We start from the raw sequence: 22,879 nt of genomic DNA, 5'->3' as shown, positions 1-22,879 counted from the left end.
ACATCCTATGTGCAAATAAAACTGAGTAAATGGTTAGTGAATTCTCCCAAATAAAAGTGACTCTGCGAAAGTTCTTCTGCTGACTCAGCCTGGAGTTCTGCTCGTTCTCAGGTGGTCAAGCAACAACTAACTTCAAACTCCAGATTTGTACGTTTCAATAATTTAACAAGCTTATGTGACAGAGAGGCATTGCAACTGCTGAGGAACCACCCTCATGAGCTAATTGGAGGATGTTGAATGAACAGTGTAGCTTTCCTTCCTCCCTCCCCTTCCCCCAACCCCTTTTCACTGCGAGGTGAAGAGGTAACTACAAAAGCATTAGTGCTCATTTTTGCATAATGGGTCTCGAGGGTTTCCTTCAGCTGATGCTGGGTGAAAGTCGACGGCTCATCTTCAAATCCAGTTTTTAGCCGGAATGTCTGTATAACATAGGGGATTCAGGAGCTTCTGAAAATATGATTGTGTAATTAGCCTGGGTCATTTTATGAGTCCAGCGAGATTGTCTATCTTTAGAAGAAACAGCATATATGCACAAAACGATAAAAAAGAATACCATTTTGCTTGGGGTTTCTCTTTATGCACTCTGGCTATGACAATCAGTGTAAAATGATTTTGGAATTCACACAATTCCTTTTCAGGACATCAAAAGAATGCTTAAGATCTGAAACTTAACTAGACTTCTAATCCATTCATAAAGCTTTACTAGGACATTTTCATATCGCTTCTGTTTCTCTCATCGTATTACCCCACCCCCACCTCAAAACCTTTACTTTGGCGACATGCATATGACTGTTTTCTACATTGGAATGTACAAAGGATTGTGCTGGTGCACCATGGAAGACCAAAATATTTCAGTACAACGTTGCGTCACATTTAACAATTAAATCTTGTCTGAACACATGTCTCTGTGACAGCACCAGCAGCTACATTATTCATTTGCCCAAAGATTTGCCGAAGAAATGTACAGCTTTACCTACAATAGAAAATAGCTTTGACTTGTAACTTTTATGTATTGTGGAATTTAAATCGTATCTGCTTATGAAAGAAAGAGAAGACCTGGATTATAAGTAGGTATTTTTTAGTAACGTATTTAATTGTTTGTGTTTGTTTTGCCGTGTCTGGGTGTGTTGCTGTCTGATTTGCTGGGCAAACCCAATAGCTTTCTAGCTCTTTGGCCTTTATGGTTGATAAGAATGTCTGAAATGCTTGAGGGAAAATGTTGAACAAGCAGAAAGAAAATACTTTGATGTTTGGTGCTTGCTATGTGGATTTTGCATTCATGGAGTAGCTTTGTGCTGAGAAACATATTGAAATATGATCTCAGAATGTGATAAGCAGAATTCCTTTCACTGAAGACTCAGACGTCAATGAGACATTAAGATTTCCCTCCTCTCTCATGCAGGGTTATCACTTGTAATAAATTGTTGCTAAGAGGGCATGAGTTGCGTCAATGGGTGAAAGACAGAGACTAGAAGCTGGATGATCAAAAACCTGATCTATACAAAAACTAATTGATCTCAGCTAGTGGGACCTGTGAGAAGGATAAACATAGCCAGGACCTCCATCCTTGATCACTACCAAGGGATTTGCACTGCTTCCTACCCTTGGGGGAATCTCCATTTATCACTGAGCTCATTTTTTGTATTACAAAATATGACAACTTATATGTAAGGCGTGGCTTCGAAAAGTAGTGATGATAAATCGATATGATGGGGTTGGACAGCCGAAACAGCTTTAAATGGACCACCACCACCATTTTGGGCAGGTAAGCTTTTGCTTTCTTTAAAATATTTTTATGTTTTCCCAATGGATCAGCTCTCCACCTCTCAGCTCACAACTGTTCATCAGCCAGCCACCTCCACGCAACAGTTAACCAATTTGTCACTGCACTAAAGCTGCCGGTTTCTTGCCCTCAAAATTTACACAAGACTCGAATGGTTTGGATACTCACTTGGCCTTGTCTGGGGGACACGGACACAGAATATGAAAAGGGGTTAGCCAATCAACCCCTTGAAGTTATTTTATCATGCAGTTAGATCATGGCTCATCTAGAGCAGAAAGTGAGGTCTGCAGATGCTGGAGATCAGAGCTGAGAATGTGTTGCTGGAGAAGCGCAGCAGGTCAGGCAGCATCCAGGGAACAGGAGAATCGACGTTTCGGGCATAAGATTCCTGAAGAAGGGCTTATGCCCGAAACGTCGATTCTCCTGTTCCCTGGATGCTGCCTGGCCTGCTGCGCTTCTCCAGCAACACATTTCAGCTCTCATCTAGAGCACAATAGCATTGATTTACTTGGTTCTGGAAGCCTTAATAACTTTGCCTATTAAAAACATATCAAACTCAAATTAAAATTCTCAATTGACTACACCTCAACAGCTTGGGGTTTTGGGGTGACTGTCTGATATTTTCACGGCTGCTTCAGTGAAGAAGTGTTTCTTGGTGTTGGTCTGGTTTGACGATTAAGGTATTACCCCTTTTCTGCAACCTAATGCCCAGCCCTGTTAAAATTTCTTTCTGCAAACCTATTCAAATCCTTTGATCTTTTACTACGTTAATTACTTCCCCCTTTAATATTGTACATCAGACGGAATACAAAACTAATCATTACTTGACTTGAAAATATCTCCAATGATCTCCAGTGAAATTCCTTTTTCAGAAGGAACTACTGGATCAGAACAAGTTCACTGGCTAATTTCCAGTTCCTGGCCCAGAAACAATTCCAGTCACCCTCCTACGAGCCTACTACTGGAGTGAGATTAGCCAACTCAACATAGAATGGGCATTGACTCTAATCTTGGTCTGGTGCAGCTCAGGTCAAGATTAGCCACTGCATTCACCAAATGAGTGATCAGGGAAATTTGTACAACCTTGGCTTGGCTGTGGTGTGAATTCCAAACTTCTACCTCACTGAAACCTGAGTCATTCTTATAGGATGACACACTGAAGCTTACCCACAATAAGGCTTCCCATAAGGCTTAGGCATTACTTGCAACAGCAAAATTAAAACTGGACCTGACAGAGTCAGAGGATCTTAAACGTCATCTCAGGTATGTATTTGTTGTTTTATCTGAAATGTCATTCTGCTTTTGAAGAAGATGAAAGAGGAAAGCCAGGGAATTACAGACCATCTGTGGTGGGGAATTGTTGGTGTCTATAATCAAGGATGGGGCAACTGAAAATGAAAATTTTCATTTAATCATAGGGGGCAGGCACAGCATAAATTCATGACAGGTAGGTCAAGCCTGATAGATCTCACCGAATTTTTTAAAGAGGTCACTATGGGGAAATGTCTGTGGATATTGTTTATATTGACTTCCAGAAGGCACTTGATAAAGTCCCATATCACAGACTGTTAACTAAAATAGAAACCCAAGGATACAAGGACAAATTATTGACAAATTACTAATTGGTTGCGTGGCGGCCAATAGAAAGCAGAGATGATGAGATGGTACTCAAATTGGCAGGATGTGACCAGTGGTGTTCCACAAGGATCTGTGTTAGTGCCTCAGTTATTCACATTATTTACTAAAGACTTGGATAATCACATAGAAAGTCATATATCCAAATTTGCTGATGACACATTGCAGACAGTGTAGATGACAATATAAATTACCAAAGGATATTGATAGACAAAGTGAATGGGCAAAACTGTGGGAGATAAAGTTCAACGTAAAGGTGAGGCTATCCATTTTGGACCAAACATTTTGTTCAGCAAAGGTATTAAAGTATGCATGACAAAGGCAGGTACATGGAGTTAGACCACAAGATCAGTCATGATCTCTTTGGATACCAGAACAGGCTCAAGGGGCTGAATGGCCTGCTCCAGTGCTGATGTTCCCATGAACTGGGCCCCAGTATGGATTTGCTTCTACTGAAGAAAGAGAAAATTCTGGATGAACCACAAAAATGCTGCTATCAAATAGCTATCAGTTTTATTGCAGGGAATGGTTTAGATAATAGCATCTACGTAACTCACTTCATAATTGCTTGAGTTTCTCTTTATTGATGTCCTCATTATCAGTTTTGCATTCTCACTCAGGACAAATGTAACCATTTGTGCTGCTTGTATCACTGTCACAGTTTATTGGTTACATTGGTCGTTTCTTGTAAAGTTCTATGAGATTGCCTCGCTGGATTCTTTCAACAAAATGTTTCCAGTCTTTCTTCACAATTTAATTATTGGCTGCTAATAATCATTCCTGTGGTTTGGATGGCTGGTTTGCAATACCAGACAATTCCTTCACTTGCTGATTTGGAGGTGCCGGTGTTGGACTGGGGTGTACAAAGTTAAAAATCACACAACACCAAGTTATATTTGGAAGCACTAGCTTTCGGAGCACTGCTCCTTCATCAGGTGGTTGTGGAGTATAAGATTGTAAGACACAGAATTTATAGCAAAAGTTTACAGTGTGATGCAACTGAAATGATGTATTGAAAAAGTCCTGCATTGTTTGTTAAGTCTCTCATCTTTTAGAATGACCATGTTGGTTTCAGTTCTTTCATCTGTAAATCTCAGAACATTTTTTAAAGTTACATTCTCAAATGAACATTAACAATATGGTGGTATCTCAGCCCAGATAATGTATTGAAGATGGGAGGTACCCTGTGTGAGGTTGTCTGTGCCCCAGCGTTCAGACTAATTCTATTTCTAAAAAAGAGATTTACAGAATCTTACGTGGATTCATGCAGTTTTTGAGCAAAATAAAATGTAATTCTGCAAGGACAAATTCACCCTACAAACTTATGTGTGTGTGTGCATGTAGGTGTGTGTGTGTGTGTAGGAGGTGGATGATTGTCTGTGTGAGAGTATGAGTGTAAATGGGTATAGGTCTGTGAGAGGGTCCGTGTGCGGGTGTGTGTGTGAGTGTATGTGTGAGTGTATGAAAGAGAGCTTGTGTACGAGAGAGGGTCTACATGAGTGTATGGGTCTGTAGGGTGTGTGTGTGAGAGAGAGAGAGTGTGTGTGTGTTTGTGTGTGTGTTTGTTTGTTTATAGTGCAATGGGGTCACCTGTAATGTGACGTAAACCCAAGGTCCCAGTTGAGGCCATCCCTATGGGTACCAAACTTGGTTATCAGCACTCTGCTCGGCCATTTTGTGTTGTTGTCTGTCCCAAAGTCTGCCTTGGAGGATGGTCACCCAAAGGTCTGAGGTCGAATGTCCTGGACCACTGAAATGTTTGCCAACTGTGAGGGAACACTCCTGTCTGTTGATTGTTGTGTCATGTCCCTTCATCTGTTGCCGCTGCCTCTGCTCGGTCTCACCAATGTACCATGCCTCAGGGCATCCTTGCCTTCAGCGTATGAGATAGACAATGTTGGCAGAGTCACATGAGTTCCTGCCACGTACATGGTGGGAGGTGTACCCATGTGTAATGGTGGTATCCATGTCCACACTCTGACACGTCTTGCAGCATCTACCAAGACAAGGTTGCATGTTATTGTCCTGAAAGTCAGGCTGTTTGCTGCGAACAATGAGCTGTTTGAGGTTTGGTGGTTGCTTAAAGGTGAGAAGTTGAAGTATGGGAAAGGTTTTGGCAAGGTGCTCATCCTCATTGATAATATGTTGCAGGCTGCAAAGAACATGGCGTAGTCTTTCGGCTCCTGGGAAGTACTGGACAACGAAGGGTACCCTGTCAGTTGCAGTTCGTGTCTGTCTCCTGAGGAGGTCATTACAGTTTCTTGTGTGGCACGTCGGAACTGGCAGTCAATAAGTTGAGCATCCAGCTCCATTCTTATGAGGGCATTCTTGAGTACTTCCAAGTGCCCTTCATATTCCTCCTCATCTGAACAGATCCCTGTGTATGCATCGAGCTTGTTCGTAGGGGATGGCTGTTTTAATATGTTGCAGGTGGAACCTGGAGAAGTGCAGCATCATGAGGTTATCCATGGGTTTGTGGTAGAGTGAGGTGCTGTGGTGCCCATCCTTGATGGAGATGCATGTATTCGAGAATGAGACAGATACTATAGAGTGGTCCACAGTGAGTCTGATGGTGGGATGAAACTCGTTGATATCATGTGTAGTTGTTTTAGCGACTCCTCACCATGGGTCCAGAGGAAGAAAATGTCATCAATGTACCTGGTGTATAATGTTGGTTGGAGGTCCTGCGTAGAAAAGAAATCTTGTCCGAACCTGTGCATGAAAATGTTGGCATATTGGGGTGCAGATTTGGTCCACGTGGCTGTTCCATGTGTCTGGATGAAGAACTGGTTGTCCTCATGACAACAGCTTCAGTACTCAATACTAACAACTGCCAATCTCCGAGCACCATCCTAGAGCTCTTCTACTTTATCCTCGACCACAGTGTTTTCACCTTTGACAACTGGTTCTTCATCCAGACACATGGAACAGCCATGAGGACCAGATTTACACCCCAATATGCCAATATTTTCATGCACTGGTTCAAACAAGACTTCTCTATGCAGGACCTCCAACCAACATGCAACACCAGATATTTCGATGACATTTACTTCCTCTGGACCCATGGCGAAGAGTCATTGAAATAACTACACAGTGATATCAATGAGTTTCATCCTACCATCAAACTGATCATGGACTACTCTCTTATCTGTCTCATTCTTGGACACATGCATCTCCATCAAGGATGGGCACCTCAGCACTTCACTCTACCACAAACCCACGGATAACCTCATGATGCTGCACTTCTCCAGCTTCCACCTGAAACATATTAAAATAGTCATCCCCTATGGACAAGCCCTGCGCATTCACAGGATCTGTTCAGATGAAGAGGAACGTGACGGGCACTTGGAAGTACTCAGGGATGCCCTCATAAGAACGGGGTACAATGCTCAACTCATTGACCACCAGATTCAATGTGCCACAGCAAGGAACCGTAATGACCTTCTCAGGAGACAGACACGAAAACTGCAACTGACAGGGTACCCTTCGTTGTCCAGTACTTTCTGGGAGCCAAAAACCTACGCCATGCTCTTTGCAGCCTGCAACACATTATCAATGAGGACCTTCCCCACCCCTCCATGTCTCACCAAACCTCAAACAGATCATTATTCGCAGCAAACTGCCTGGCTTTCAGGACAACACCATATAACCTTGTCACCGTAGACACTGCAAGCCGGATACCACCACTACACGTGGGGACACCTTCCATCATGTACGTGGTATTCATATGACTCAGCCAACATTATCTATTTCATACGCTGCAGGCAAGGATGCCCGGAGGCATGGTACATTGGCGAGACCAAGCAAAGGCAATGGATGAATGGGCACCGCACAACAAGCAACAGACAGGAATGTTCCCTCCCAGTCGGAGAACACTTCAGCATTTCAGGATATTCGACCTCAGACCTTCAGTTGACCATCCTCCAAGGCAGACTTCGGGACAGGCAACCACGAAAAGTGGCCAAGCAGAGGCTGATAGCCAAGTTCGGTACCCATGGGGATGGCCTCAACCGGGACTTTGGGTTCATGTCAAACTACAGGTGACTCCACTACACACTCACACATACACGCGCGCACATGCACAGACACTCCTGCAGACACACACACACACTCCTACAGACACACACACACTCCTACAGATCCATACACTCACGCAGACCATCTGTCATACACAAGCTCTGATACGCTTACACATACACTCCCGCAAAAGTGGGGTCTGCAGATGCTAGAAATTAGAGTCAAGATTAGAGTTGTACTGGAAAAGCACAGCAGGTCAGGAAGAATCCAAGGAGCAATAAAACAATGTTTCGGGCAAAAGCCCTTCATCAGGAATTTCCTGATGAAGGGCTTTTGCCCGAAATGTTGATTTTGATCTTGATTCCCACATTCACGTGCACACATGGACCCCCTCACAGATTTATACCCCTTTACTCTCACAAACATACACATACACATACTCTTCATACACACACACACACACACACACACACACACACACACACACACACACACACACACACACACACACACACACACACACACACACACACACACACACACACACACATGTTTGTAGGGTGAATTTGTACTTGAAGAATTGCATCTTATTTTGCTCAAAAACTGCATGAATCCATGTAAGATTCCATAAATCCCTTTTTTAGGGGCACAGACAACCTCACACAGGATACCTCCCATCTTCAATACATTATATGGGCTGAGATACCGCCTTATTGTTAATGTTCACTTGAGAATGTAACTTTAAAAAAAGTTCTAGGCTTTACAGATGAAAGAACTGAAACCAACATGGTCATTCTAAAAGATGAGAGACTTAACAAATAATCCAGATCTTTTTCAATATATAATTTCAGTTACATCACACTGTAAGCATTTGCTGTAAATTCTGTGTCTTACCTGATAAAGGAGCTGCACTCCGAAAGCTAGTGCTTCCAAATAAACCTGTTGGACTACAACCTGATGTTGTGTGATTTTTAACCACGTTCACTTGCTGAGGTTGCTATGGAGGACTCTCCTTTACAACCTCTCTCCCTTGTCTGACGTATGGTGACCCTCAGGTTGAAGTACCAGCAATCTTTTCTGTCTGATATGCGAGCAGTCCTATGGTTAGATGGAACTGTGAGGACTTTACTCTAACTTTATTTGCTTTCTTGATTAGAGAGAACTTGTTTCTGTCAGAATTGGTGGTAGTCACGAGATTACACTGATTTAACGTAATTGGTAAAAGAACTTTAATGTAATGAGTTGTCACTAACTGAAAGGATGGTGGAAGGAGTCTTGATAGTAGTCTTTAAAACAAGAACGATTGAGACTTACATGGCACCTTTAGTACAATAAGCATCCTAAGCTGCTTCACAGTTGTATTATAAAAGGAGTTTTCATTCTTCGAATGAGAGTCTCTTGAGCATCTTTTACTTTAACTGTTCCATCATTGGTGGCTGTGCCTTCACCAGCCTCAGCTCAAAGGTCTGAAATTCCTTTCCCACACCTCTCTACACCATTTCCTTTCCTTGAGACACTCCTTATCTCCTGCCTCCCTGACCAAGCTTTCAGTCGCCTGACCTAATGTCTCTGGATGTGACATCTTAGAAGAGCCAAATGGCCAAATGATCTTCCATGATGGGTGATTACATGATAGAGTTTCCAAAGCTCATATTGGTCAGTGATTTATCACTTTTTCAATCATCAGTTTCAAATTTTCAGCTGACAAATGTAGAAGTTGAAGGCTATTTTTCCTTTTCGTTTTGTTTCCTTGGAGTCTCCTGTTCCTGTTATTTTGCTCTTTTCTGTGGATAATAGATGGAATCACTGTCATTGATTTAAATCAGAGATGGACAATGGCTCATTCTCTCCACCTTCACGTAAATCACAGGTCTATTACAGGATTATCAAATCACACGGGGCAAAAGGGGCCCTGTAGCCCATCCAGTCTGCATCGACAAACACCCCTAAATCTATACTAGTCCCACTTTCCAGCACTTGGCCCATAGCCTTGAATGTTATGACATTTGCATCCAAGTACTTTTTCAAGTTTGTCAGGTTTCCCATCACAACTAGCCCCCCAGGTAGTGTATTCCCGAATCCCACCACCCTCAGAGTAAAATCAAGTTTCCTTAATTTCCCTTAAAACTCCTCGCCTTCATATTAAAATTATACCCCCTCTTTGGCCCTCTTTATTCTCTTCCCCTAATTATTGCAGAATATCTTAGGATTCACCCTAATCTTATCTAGCACTACTTTTTCATGGATCCCCTTTGCTTTTCTAATTGCTTTCTTAAGATCCCCCTGCATTTTCTACATTCCGCTAAGGCCTCTGTTGATTTTCTCCCTTTGCATCTGCTAAAACTCCCTCTTTTCCTTATTATCCAGTACTCAATGTTCCCAGACATCCAGGGTTTTCTGGGCTTGTTGCTCCTACATTATATCTGAAAGAGAACATGTTGGGCCTGCACACCCACCCTCTCTCCACAACCCTACCCCACTGTTCTGCCATAGATTTACCCAGAAACAACTATTCCCATCTACTTTGGCCAGAACTGCCTTACTTTAATAAAATCTGCCTTACTGCAAAACAAATTCCTTCTTTTTCCGTTTCCATAACAAACTTAAACCACGGTTGCTATCACTAAAATGCTGTTCCACTGCCACCTCAAACACCTGTCCAACTTGATTGCTCAGAATGAAGTTCAGCACTACACTGTTTCACTGTTGGAACTTCTGGAAACCAGGAGGGCAAAAAGAGGACATGAGATAGCTTTGGCAAACAGAGTTAAGGAGAATCCAAAGGGTTTTTATAAATACACTAAGGACAGAAGGGTAACTAGGGAGAGAATAGGGCCCCTCAATGATCAAGGAGGGCCTGTGCCCGAAACGTCGAATCTCCTGTTCCCTGGATGCAGCCTGACCTGCTGTGCTGTTCCAGCAATAAAGTTTCAACCCCTCAATGATCAGCAAGATGGCCTTTGTGTGGAGCAGCAGGAGATGGGGGAGATACTAAACAAGTATTTTGCATCAGTATTTATTGCAGAAAAGGACATGGAAGATATAGAATGTGGGGAAATAGATGGTGACATCTTGAAAAATGTCCATATTACACAAGAGGAAGTTCTGGACGTCTTGAAACACATAAAAGTGAATAAATCCCCAGGATCTAATCAGATGTACCCGAGAAGTTTGTGGGAAGCTAGAGAAATGATTGCTGGGCCCCTGGTTGAGATATTTGTATCATCGATAGTCACAGGTGAGGTACCGGAAGACTGGAGGTTGGCTAATGTGGTGCTACTCTTAAAGAAGGGTGGTAAAGACAAGCCAGAAAACTATAAGCCGGTGAGCCTGATGTCGGTGGTGGGCAAGTTGTTGTAGGGAAACCTGAGGGACAGGATGTACATGTATTTGGAAAGGCAAGGACTGATCAGGGATAGTCAACATGGCTTTGTGCGTGGGAAATCATGTCTCACAAACTTGATTGAGAAGTAACAAAGAAGATTGTTGAGGGCAGAGTGGTGGACGTATTCTATATGGACTTCAGTAAGGCATTCGACAAGGTTCTCCATGGGACACTGATTAGCAAGGTTAGATCTCATGGAATGCAGGGAGAACTAGCCATTTGGATACAGAACTGGCTCAAAGGTAGAAGACAGAGGGTGGTGGAGGAGGGTTGTTTTTCAGACTGGAGGCCTGTGACCAGTGGAGTGCCACAAGGATCGGTGCTGGGTCCACTACTTTTCGTCATTTATATAAATGATTTGGATGTGAGCATAAGAGGTATAGTTAGTAAGTTTGCAGATGACACCAAAATTGGGGGTATAATGGACGGCGAAGACTTTACCTCAGATTACAACAGGATCTTGATCAGATTGGCCAATGGGCTGAGAAGTAACAGATGGAGTTTAATTCAGATAAATGTGAGGTGCTGCATTTTGGGAAAGCAAATCTTAGCAGGACTTATATGCTTTCTGGTAAGGCCCTAGGGAGTGTTGCTGAACAAAGAGACCTTGGAGTGCAGGTTCATAGATCCTTGAAAGTGGAGTTGCAGGTAGATAGGATAGTGAAGAAGGCATTTGGTATGCTTTCCTTTATTGGTCAGAGTATTGAGTACAGGATTTGGGAGGTCATGTTGCGGTTGTACAGGACATTGGTTAGGCCACTTTTGGAATATTGCATACCATTCTGGTCTCCTTTCAATTGGAAGGATGTTGTGAAACCTGAAAGGGTTCAGAAAAGATTTTCAAGGATATTGCCAGGGTTGGAGGATTTGAGCTATCGGGAGAGTTTCAATAGGCTGGGGCTGTTTTCCTTGGAGCATCGGAGGCTGAGGGCTGACCTTATAGAGGGTTTCAAAATTATGAATGGCACGGACATGATAAATAGACAAAGTCTTTTCCCCAGGGTCAGGGAGTCCAGAACTAGAGGGCATAGGTTTAGGGTGAGAGGGAAAAGATATAAAAGAGATCTAAGGGGCAACTTTCTCACACAGAGGGTGGTACATGTATGAAATGGGCTGCCAGAGGAAGTGGTGAAACATTTAAGAGGTATTTGGATGGGTATATGAATAGGAGGGTTTGGAGAGATATGGGCCAGGTGCTGGCAGGTGGAACTAGATTGGATTGGGATATCTGGTCAGCATGGACGGGTTGGTCCAAAGGGTCTGTTTCCATGCTGTACATCTCTATGATTATGACGCTCTACATGTTGATGTAAAAATCTCTCCTGAATACACAGTGGCTCAGTGGTTAGGACTGCTGCCCCGCAGCACCAGGGTCCCAGTTCAATTCCAACCTCGAGTGACTGCCTGTGTGGAGTTTGCACATTCTCCCTGTGTCTGTGTGGGTTTCCTCCGGGTGCTCCGGTTTCCTCCCACAGTCCAAAGATGTGCAGGTTAGGTGAATTGGCCATGCTAAATTGCCCATAGTGTTAGGAGGGTCAGTGTGGACTGGTTGGACCAAAGGGCCTGTTTCCATACTGTAGGGAATCCCTAATCTAAATACATTCTCCTAAACCCTTTACACTATGACTATCCCAATTAATCTTTGGGAAACTGAAATCCCCCAGTGTAATTACCTGTTCAATTACTCCCTCAATGAATTGCCTACATACCTGTTCCTCTTTTATCGGCTGACTCTTCCAGCAATGTGACTCCCCCCTCCCCCATTTATAATCCTATGCTCTCTCCACAAAGCCTCATTTGAAGATCCTACCAAGATATTATTTCTCTTTACTGCATTAACTGACAACTTAATGAATAATGCAATACCCCCTCTTCTTTTACATCCTTTCTGGTCCTAATTGGAGATTCTGTTCCCTGGAATGTTGTGTTGCCAGTCTTGCCTCTCCCTCAAGCACTTCTCTGTGATGGCAACAATATCATAATTCTACTTGTCAGTCCACACCCTTACCTCATCTGTGTTAACTATAATACTCCTAGCTTTAAAGCAGAGGCCATCCAGACTCGCCTTACTCCCTCAAAACTCAATCATGACTGAATTCTCTCTGTCTTGATTCCTTTACTAAAATATGCTGTGTACTGATTATACTGTCACTGTATCCCCTCTCCAGCAGCACTACCAAACCAACACACTATCAAATCCTCTAAAACAGACCCAAATTGATTGTCCTTCAATTCCAGGTTCTAATCTTTAAGCCTCACTGATTTCAGCTTGTGCAGTAGTTTTTATTTCTCATAAAGCATTATCAAATACTCACTACTTACAAAGGGATATATTTGGAATTTTCTTATTTGATTTGTGGGAAGTAAAGGGTTAATACTCAAATAGGTAAATTGTCAGCGGGCATCACTGAAAATATATTGGAACACAGAACAGCAGACTTTGGAGAGAGATGATTCTGCACACAGAATATGCCAAGCTTAATAGGGAAAATAGTTAGATGAATGTTAAATAAAGATAATCTTACCAATTTAGACTCTTGTAGTCTCTCTTGGTTCCAGCAAGTCATAACCTCTTCTCGGAACTACCACCACGATAACAGAATTTCTTTCAATATCAATTCTGTAAAGAATCACTTTTGTGTTGCACATTAATGTGAGAAAATAACTAAGTTTTAAGTTTAAGTTCAAACACTTTTGAAAACCAGGAATAGTTAGCAGTAAATTGAGCCTCTGACTGGTTTCACACCCAGCAGCTCTCCAGTACTCTCAGACAATGAAGATTGTCAAGATCTTAAAGCATGAAGCTTGTGTACCAAACTGTAGATTACAGAGTAACCCTGAGAAAGTGAGGACTGCAGATGCTGGAGACCAGAGCTGAAAAATGTGTTGCTGGAAAAGCGAGGCAGGTCAGGCAGCATCCAAGGAGCAACCTCCACTCCCGGCACCTTCCCCTGCAATCGCAAGAAATGCAAAACTTGCGCCCACACCTCCCCCCTCACTTCCCTCCAAGGCCCCAAGAGATCCTTCCACATCCATCACAAATTCAACTGCACCTCCACACACATCGCTTACTGCATCCACTGCACCCGATGTGGCCTCCTCTACATTGGGGAGATAGGCCGCCTACTTGCGGAACGTTTCAGAGAACACCTTTGGGACACCTGCACCACCCTGTGGCTGAACACTTTAACTCCCCCTCCCACTCCGCCAAGGACATGCAGGTCCTTGGCCTCCTCCATCGCCATACCATGGCAACACAATGCCTGGAGGAAGAGTGCCTTATCTTCTGCCTAGGAACCCTCCAACCACAAGGGATGAATGCAGATTTCTCCAGCTTCCTCATTTCCCCTCCCCCACATTATCTCAGTCCTAACCCTCGGATTCAGCACTGCCTTCTTGACCAGCAATCTTCTTCCCGACCTCTCCGCCCCCACCCTCTCTCCGGCCTATCACCCTCACCTTAATCTCCTTCCACCTATTGCATTCCCAATGCCCCTCCCCAAGTCCCTCCTCCCTACCTTTTATCTTAGCCTGCTGGCACACCCTCCTCATTCCTGAAGAAGGGCTTATGCCCGAAACGTCGATTCTCCTGCTCCTTTGATGCTGCCTGACCTGCTGCACCTTTCCAGCAACACATTTTTCAGTACAGAGTAACCCTGTCAACACTTAGGACCATCTAATTCTCCATGAGGCCTTAGAACTAAGAAATAGTGCACCATGAATCTAATAAAATATGCTTGTTAAATAGCTCAAACAATTTTAAAACTAGCCCTGAAGGTAGTCATGATATTGAACTCTAATGACATAATAATTTTGAGATTGAAATATTGCTTTACCCTGGGAGGGAAGGCAATTTAAAACTTGGAGTGCTCACTTAACTCTACCAACACTTGCACTGACTTTACATGATGATACAAGTACATGACAGTGGCCGCCCTAGAGATAGATTCAAAGTTGATTGTCTACAACTGGATGTCATGATCCAAGAACTTGTCTTCACTTGTCGATGCTATGTTTTTGCATTCCAATAACATTCATAGATTAAGTGGTCAGACACAAGGCATAGTTTGTGCCAATGCAAAGCAGTTTACACCTCCAAAATACAGAATGTAAGGTACAAGTTGTGAGTCAGTTGAGTTGGATAAAATTATAATAAGAGACCAATTGAAAGAGTTACTTTCATGTTGCTTCAGTTTCACAGTAACTGCAGCATTATTAATTGATGCAAAACCTACTTACAAAAGATTGTAAGTGCTTGGCTGAACAGTCTAGGGACTTTTAATATTCATTCTAAACTCTTGATAAATGATAAGATCTGACTCTGGTTCTCAAATTTAATCCAATCATGGATACCAATGAGTGATGCATTCTGCATTTGTGCAAGAATTCACATACAGAACTCTTATTTTCTTTATCAAAGAGCAATACAGAGCTATTATAATACTACACAGACACTGTCTTAGCAGCTTAGTATTTCCAACATTTTCTGGTTTAATATTACTCAGGTTCACTGACTCGGAATCGCTTTGAGGAGGTTTAAATATAAATATCTGTAGTCAATTTAAACATAGCAAACCCCATAAACAACAAAGGGATAATGAGCAGATGATTTGCTTTTAGTTTGAATCATATATGTTGGCAAAGATACAGGGGACCACACACATCTTTGGGATAGCACCATAAGTTCTTTTAATTGCCAACTGAGAGAAGAGTTTTAGCTAAAGATCTCATTTGAAAGAAAACAGGCAGAATCATACGGAAGCAAATGGGGTCTCAGTTATTGTCTAGAGAGTATAGCAGTGATCCTCATGTAAGTGGATTCAGGGGTCAACTCTGAGATTAAGGCCAAGAATCTCATATGGAATTGCAAGATCATGGATTGGGATTTTCAAGGAACATGAAGCCATGGAACAGTTTTGATGGGTGAGGGGACATCATGGATCATGAGGTTGGGGTTCAGGCGGTGTTAGAGTAGGATAATAGGGAGCCCAGGAATTGGGATGAGAATCATGGACCAATTTCAGAGATCCTGGGGTTGGGAGTTGAAGAGTACTGAGGTCTGGGGACTCAAGGAGGGGTGTAAGAAATAGAAATCAACGAGAGGGTGTGTGAAGGTCGGGAATGGGGGATCTCAGGGATTGGAGCCAAGAATGATGGAAAGGAGCAAGTATACTCTTCACATCATTAGCTTCTTTGTTGGGCTGAGCAGGTTATTTGTAAGCTTTGGGTACCCTGAGAGGGAACCACACTGCTGTTGACTGTCTCAGACCAAATAAATCTTGAAGCGGGAACATCATAGAGATGTTGATGCAAAGGTATGCGCTAAAATGTTTTGGATCCAGGAAAATATCACAAGGTACTTAATACGAACTAGATAAAGTAGGCAGCATTAGAGGTAACCACAATGAAGTCAATATTTTGGGTTTTGAAGAGGATCTTAAAAGAGAAAAGGAAATTGGAGAGGCAGAAAGCTAGAGATACCTAAGGTAACAGGTCCTGAATAAAAGGTTAGCATGCTGAAGGACTAGCTGCCATTGATGGAAAGTTAATTCATAGCATTCTGTTAATTGATAGATATTCAACTACTTTTTAAAATCAGTTCCTCAAACTCTCAAGGGCATCGTTACTAAAATTTTGACAGATGTAACTTATTGACATAATGAACAAAAGTTCTGTGGAGGAATTTTTGCAGCATAATATCAGCTGCCCTCCATAAGAGCTAGAAACTCCAGGTTTGAATCACACTGAAGGAATTGATGGCCAAAAAAGTTGATTATTAACTTGTAAATGCTTCCACGCATGTTAATAGCAGGTGGTAACAGTGACTGAGATTCCTACTCAGCCATGAAAGAACGTATAAGCACTATCCATAGCCCCAAATCATAATATGTATGTTTAACACATCATGCCACCACAGTGTTATTCAGTTGTTGTTACTGGGTTTTACCATCTTAAGGAAGTCAGCATATTCCAAAGACTGTCAAACCACTTCTGGAATATTGCATACAATTCTGGTCCCCCTGCCATAGGAAGGATGTTGTGAAACTTGAAACAGTATAGAGAAGATTTACAAGAATGTTGCCAGGTTTGGAGGGTTTGAGCTATAAGGAGAGGCTGAATAGGCTAGGTCTATTTTCCCTCCAAAGGTATCTGGAAGTTTATATAAACAGGAAGTGTTTAGAGGGGTATAGGCCAAATGCTGGTGAGTGGGACTAGATTTAGGATATCTGGTCGGCATGGACGAGTTTGGATCGAAGGATCTGTTTCCACACTGTACAATTCTATGTCTCTAATTATGGAAGTAATATGATATTCTGCTTAGGTTTTAGATTGCTTCTTTGGTATGATGATTGAGCATAACATGATAGTCCAGAGTTTGACGGAGAGGAATGGCTCAATTGTGAAATTCCCTAGAAGTTAGACTCCTTTGTTAGGTTTTTTTCCCTTTTTCCACACAAATGTTCTGGACACTTGAGAGCATCAGGGAAGCTGGGAACTTGGTGAATGATGGGATAAATAACATAACTCTGAAATTAATGGCACTGAATGACTGCGAACTAAGCAGGAAGAGGACTGAGAAATAAGGTGAATTTTCATATAGGGTGCAGAAAGAAACCTGAAGAGTCTGAAAGACTAGATTAGGAGAGAGGAGCAAAGAAAGACAGAAAGAAAAAGTAAGAAAAATAAAAATTAAGATTTTAAAATCAAAAACAGCAATCACAACCTAAGGGATGAGATTCCGCACTTTTATTCTTCTTAACATTGGAACGTCAGAACACAGTAGTCCACTGAGTCCATGAACTAATTTTTGCCATTTCAGACAATCATGTCTGATTAAATATTTCAACGCATTTTAACACATTATCCCAATAATTCCTTTCTGCTGTTAGCAAACGGAAATCTGTCAATTTCTACTTTTGAGATACTCACAGACTGAGACTGAGAATTTCAAAGATCCATAAACCTCTGAGTAAAAAAACCCACAGTCCAAAATTGTATTTCTCTAATTATTAAATGATTCCCCTGGTTCTAGACTAGTCAGCCAGGGAAAACATTTTATCTGCATTTATCCCATCTCTCTTTAAGCATTTTGTACATTTCAATTAGATTATTCTTTGAAACTCGTTTGGTCAATCGCACTTTTAGAAGACAGTGCTAACTTCCTGGGAAAAAAGTCTTGTGAACCTTCACTGCACTCCCTCTGTGCCAATAAGATATTTCCTCATTTAAAGAGACCAAAACTGCATACAGTACTCCAAGTGCAAACTAACCGAGCTTCTACGCAATTGAAGTAAGACTTCACTACTTCTGTCTTCAAATCCTCTTGCAATAAAAGCAAACATTCCATTAGCCTTCCTAGTAGCTTGCTGCGCATTAACTTCAGTGACTTACTAACAAGGACATCTCAGTCTCTTTGTACATCTACACTTCCCAACCTCTTACCATTTAAGGAATACCTGCACGTTTGTCCCACACATTCCCACTTAGCTTTGTACTTCCACAAATTTGGAAATATTATATTTGGTCCCCAGTCCAAATCATTGGTAGATATTGCGAATAGCTGGGATTAGTCATCCCTAAAAGTTATTTTATGACAAGATTATTAATTAGCGATTTGTTGTTACATAATATTAAATGATAAATAGCCTTCATTTGGGTCTTCAACATCCTGTTTTAGAAACGTTCCTGAAACTCATCCTTCTCAGCTTTCGAGCTTGGTTGTTTTACCCAACCTACACGTAGATTGAAGTCATCCAAGATTACCATTTGGTGGCATATAGGTAACTCCAACCAAAGTCTCCCACCTCCTGCTGTTTTGTAATTCCACAGATTCCACACATTGTTTTGTTCTGAGATCCTCCCTTTACCAACATATTGATTCCAACCTTATGTTAACTCTCTGACATTGACAACAATGAACCAAACAACAATGGCATCAAATGTAAAACAAAATCATTTGTCCTCCTTGTACTCCTTTGCTGCACTTGAGCCTGATATGCCCCTTCATCTTATTGACATTGAGCAGCCACATTTTATCAAAATGTTTTTTTAAAGGTAATCTACATCTTCCCATAATTGCTAGCATCTGACATTCCATTCACTCCATCACTTCCAGCGCATCATACACAATCTGTCATGAGTGCCCAAAATTATTTTAATGAGCTAATGTTGCTTTATTAGGTGAAGTCAACACAGTCGAGTGTAAGTCCACCCCACATTCTTCAAACCATTGCTCAATGTAACTACAACACTATTCCATGTGCATTGACTCATATCCTGCTTCATAGCTGCATTGAATGGTACATCATGCACTCCAGCAATGTGTTGAATCAGTTATCACAGAATTATAGAGTCAGTATGTAACAAGCCTGGGGGATAGGGTTGCAACAAACAGAAAGGGATGATTGCACATTTACTAATTCTGGCAGTGCACATAGTTGAAATGAAATATTATTTAACACAAACCTACTTCATCAAAACTGGGCTTTAGCCAGAATCAAATGGCTGGTGCAGAGAACAACCTTGAGCCAAGAGTAAAGAATAATTCCTTCACAAATTATAGTAAAAGCATTTTCACTGATTGCACTGACAGATTCATCATAAATGTTTTTTTTACAATTGCAGTAGTCTGTCTCTGAAAAAGCCAGAATTCATTATATTTATTTTCCTTTGACTAAACTGGACTACTTTGCTGTATCTTAATTGCTGGGGAATTGTAAAATTTAATGAATGTGACTTGTACTGAATTCAAATTTTTCTGCAACATATTAGTAAAAATGCAGTCTTCATATCACAAAGGTCAAGATTCTTCTTGTCAATCTCATTTTAGTAATGCAATCTTCTCTGACTACATACTGTGGTTAGAACAATTCTTAAATTCACACTCTCAATATGATTACATTGTGAGATGTTGTTTGCTGGAAGATATCATGATTGGAAACTGCATCCCTCATTGTGTGATCAGCTCTGGTTGTTCTTTACATAAATAAAACCTTGTGATGAAGTAGTGACTCTGTATAATTTAGCAATTTACAATTAGGACTTCGGAGTTGTCAATGGCACAGAATCAAAACAATTAATTAGAAGACTAAACAGTCTGTGTGTCAGTTTCTGAAAAGAAGGATCTGGCGGCAATTAGCTGCTATCTTGAATTCTGGCTGAGTCACTACTGTGGTATGTGCAGTCAAATTAAGACTGCACCTCACAATGGGGCAGGTCTGCATCTTTTTAAAGCAAAGGGATCTAAACAGTTTGTTTGGTTCAGTGTGGTAAAGCAAAACTACATAGTGGTTTAAGTAGAAGAGGTTCTAGTATTGAAAAATAAGTAGTTTATTGCTTGTTTGAAACTAGTTACGAGTTACATTTATGTGATGTGTTACCGAGACTATAAGGAAGGTGTTAGATCTTACTCCTTTATTCCTGAAGAAGAGCTCATGCCCGAAACGTCGATTCTCCTGCTCCTTGGATGCTGCCTGACCTGCTGCGCTTTTCCAGCAGCACATTTTCAGCTCTTACTCCTTCAAGAACCTAGATTAGATTAGATTACTTATAGTGTGGAAACAGGCCCTTCGGCCCAACAAGTCCACGCCGACCTGCCAAAGTGCAACCCACCCAGACCCATTCCCCCACATTTACCCCTTCACCTAACACTACGGGCAATTTAGCATGGCCAATTCACCTAACCTGCGCATCTTTGGACTGTGGGAGGAAACCGGAGCATCCGGAGGAAACCCACGCAGACACAGGGAGAATGTGCAAACTCCACACAGTCAATCGCCTATGGTGTCCCTTCAGAAGTCCATGTGTTAATATTATAGTAGGTCTGCTTAATGCATTTGTCAGTGTTTGATTTGGATTGTGCCTCCAGCTGAGTATCTGTACCTGAAGCGGCAATGCTTAAGATATCTCTCCTAACATAAGAAACTAGCATGTGGTTAGCATGGTATTGAAAGATCCAATAGACATTTACTATAGCTCAAGCTTAGAGTGGTGCTGGAAATGCACAGCAGATCAGGCAGCATCTGAGGATGGAAAATCGACATTTCGGGCAAAAGCCCTTCACCAGGAAATGATGAATCATTTACTATAGGTGCCAAATATAAACAAGTATAACTTTCACAGGCACACCAGGATGGAGTCTAACATGAGGCGACTGGTTATAAAGAGTAGAATGTGTTTTGTTTTATTTCAAAAATATACTTTATTCATAAAATATTTTGATGGTCTGTACAGTTGGTCATGCCATACATATGTAAACATTCCATTTCTTTGCATACAGAGATCAGACTTCATCATTTGTATATACAGGTCTGTACGTTTATCAATAATATATCCATATATTTAGCTGAGGCGTCAGCAGAGCCCAAATGACTGGGTGGGTCCCCTGTTCTTCTTAGGCAGGCAGATGTTACATGGTGGTCTTTCCCAACCGCAGCAGCTGCCCTAAGCTTCAGCGCATCCCTCAACACGTAGTCCTGGACCTTGGAATGTGCTAGTCTGCAACACTCAGTTGGGGTCACCTCCTTCAGTTGGAAGATCAACAGGTTTCGGACTGCCCAAAGAGCGTCCTTCACCGAGTTGACGATGCTCCAGGCACAGTTGATGTTTGTCTCGCTGTGCATCCTGGGGAACAGACCATAGAGCACGGAGTCTCGCGTCACAGCGCTGCTCGGGACGAACCTCGACGAACACCACTGCATTCCTCTCCAGACGTCTTCTGCGTAGGCACATTCCAGAAGGAGGTGTGTGACAGTCTCGTCCCTCCCACAGCCGCTTCGAGGGCAGAGTGCAGTGTGGGAGAGAGTCCGGGCGTGCATAAAGGATCTCACAGGCAGAGCCCTTCTCACCACCAGCCAAGCCATGTCTTGGTGCTTGTTGGAAAGTTCTGGCGATGAGGCATTCTGCCAAATGACTTTGACAGTCTGCTCAGGGAACCGCTCGATAGGATCCACCCTCTCCTTTTCCCAAAGGGTCTCAAGGACACTACGTGCTGACCACTTCCTGACAGACTTGTGGTCAACGGTGTTTTTCTTCATAAATTTCTCCACGAAGGACAGGTGATACGGAACGGTCCAACCACTCTGAGCGTTCTGCGACAGCGAGGCCAGGCTCATCCTTCGCAACACCAGGGACAGGTAGAACCTCAGTACGTAGTGACACTTGGTGTTTGCGTACCGGGGATCCATGCTCAGCTTGATGCAGCCACACACAAAGGTGGCCATCAGGGTGAGGGTGGCATTGGGTGTGTTTTTCCCCCGTTGCCCAGATCTTTATACATCGAGTCCCTTCGGACCAGGTTCATCTTTGACCTCCATATAAATTGGAAGATGGCCCAGGTGACTGCAGCAGCACAGGTTCTGGGAATAGGCCAGACCTGTGCCACATATAACAGCAATGACAGTGCTTCACGCCTGATGACCAAGTTTTTTCCCGTGATGGAGAGCGACCGTAGTGTCCATCTGCCCTGTTTCTGCCTCACTTTGCTGATATGCTCCTCCCAAGACTTGGCGCATGCCCCAGCCCCCCCGAACCAAATACCCAGCACCTTCGGTCCTTACGGTGAAGGGGATCGAGGATTGGTTGGCCCAGTTCCCAAAGGGCATGGCCTCGCTCTTGCCTCGGTTTACCTTGGCCCCCGAGGCCCATTCGAACTGGTCACATATGCACATGCGTCTGCGCACGGACAGCGGATCCGAGCAGAAAACAGCGACGTCATCCATGTACAGGGAGGCCTTAACCTGCAGGCCCCCGCTGCCAGGAATAGTCACCCCTCTCAGGCTTGTATCCTTCCTGCTGGACTTGGCAAATGGCTCTATGCAGCACACAAAAAAGGCAGGAGAGAGAGGGCAGCCTTGCCTGACTCCAGATCTGACTGGGAAGCTATCTGATTCCCACCCATTGATTGAGACTGCAGTGACAATGCTGGTGTAGAGCAGTCTGATCCAATTGCAGGTTCCCTCCCTAAAGCCCATTTTGGAGAGAACATCTCTCTTTTTTTTAATTTCAAAAATATACTTTATTCATAAAATAATTTGATGGTCTGTACATTTGGTCATGCC

The 22,879-nt window shown here is 42.6% G+C and overlaps 1 protein-coding gene across 5 annotated transcripts in view; it reads left to right on the top strand.

Annotated features, from left to right (window-relative positions):
- Positions 1 to 934: 934 nt before the first annotated feature.
- vwa5b2 (von Willebrand factor A domain containing 5B2) overlaps positions 935 to 22,879 on the top strand; it is a 167,272-nt gene continuing 145,327 nt past the window's right edge. For all 5 annotated transcript variants that reach the window (XM_043702443.2, XM_087993475.1, XM_043702439.2 and 2 more), the window contains exon 1: positions 935 to 1,067. The gene's annotated coding sequence lies outside the window, so the exon portion shown is untranslated. The remainder of the gene's footprint in view (positions 1,068 to 22,879) is intronic.

The sequence above is a fragment of the Chiloscyllium plagiosum genome, unplaced genomic scaffold (assembly GCF_037043375.1).
Source record: "Chiloscyllium plagiosum isolate Xiang-an unplaced genomic scaffold, Cpla_swu_hap1 HiC_scaffold_13, whole genome shotgun sequence".
Lineage (NCBI taxonomy): Eukaryota > Metazoa > Chordata > Chondrichthyes > Orectolobiformes > Hemiscylliidae > Chiloscyllium > Chiloscyllium plagiosum.
This window is presented reverse-complemented; position numbering and strand designations above follow the sequence as displayed.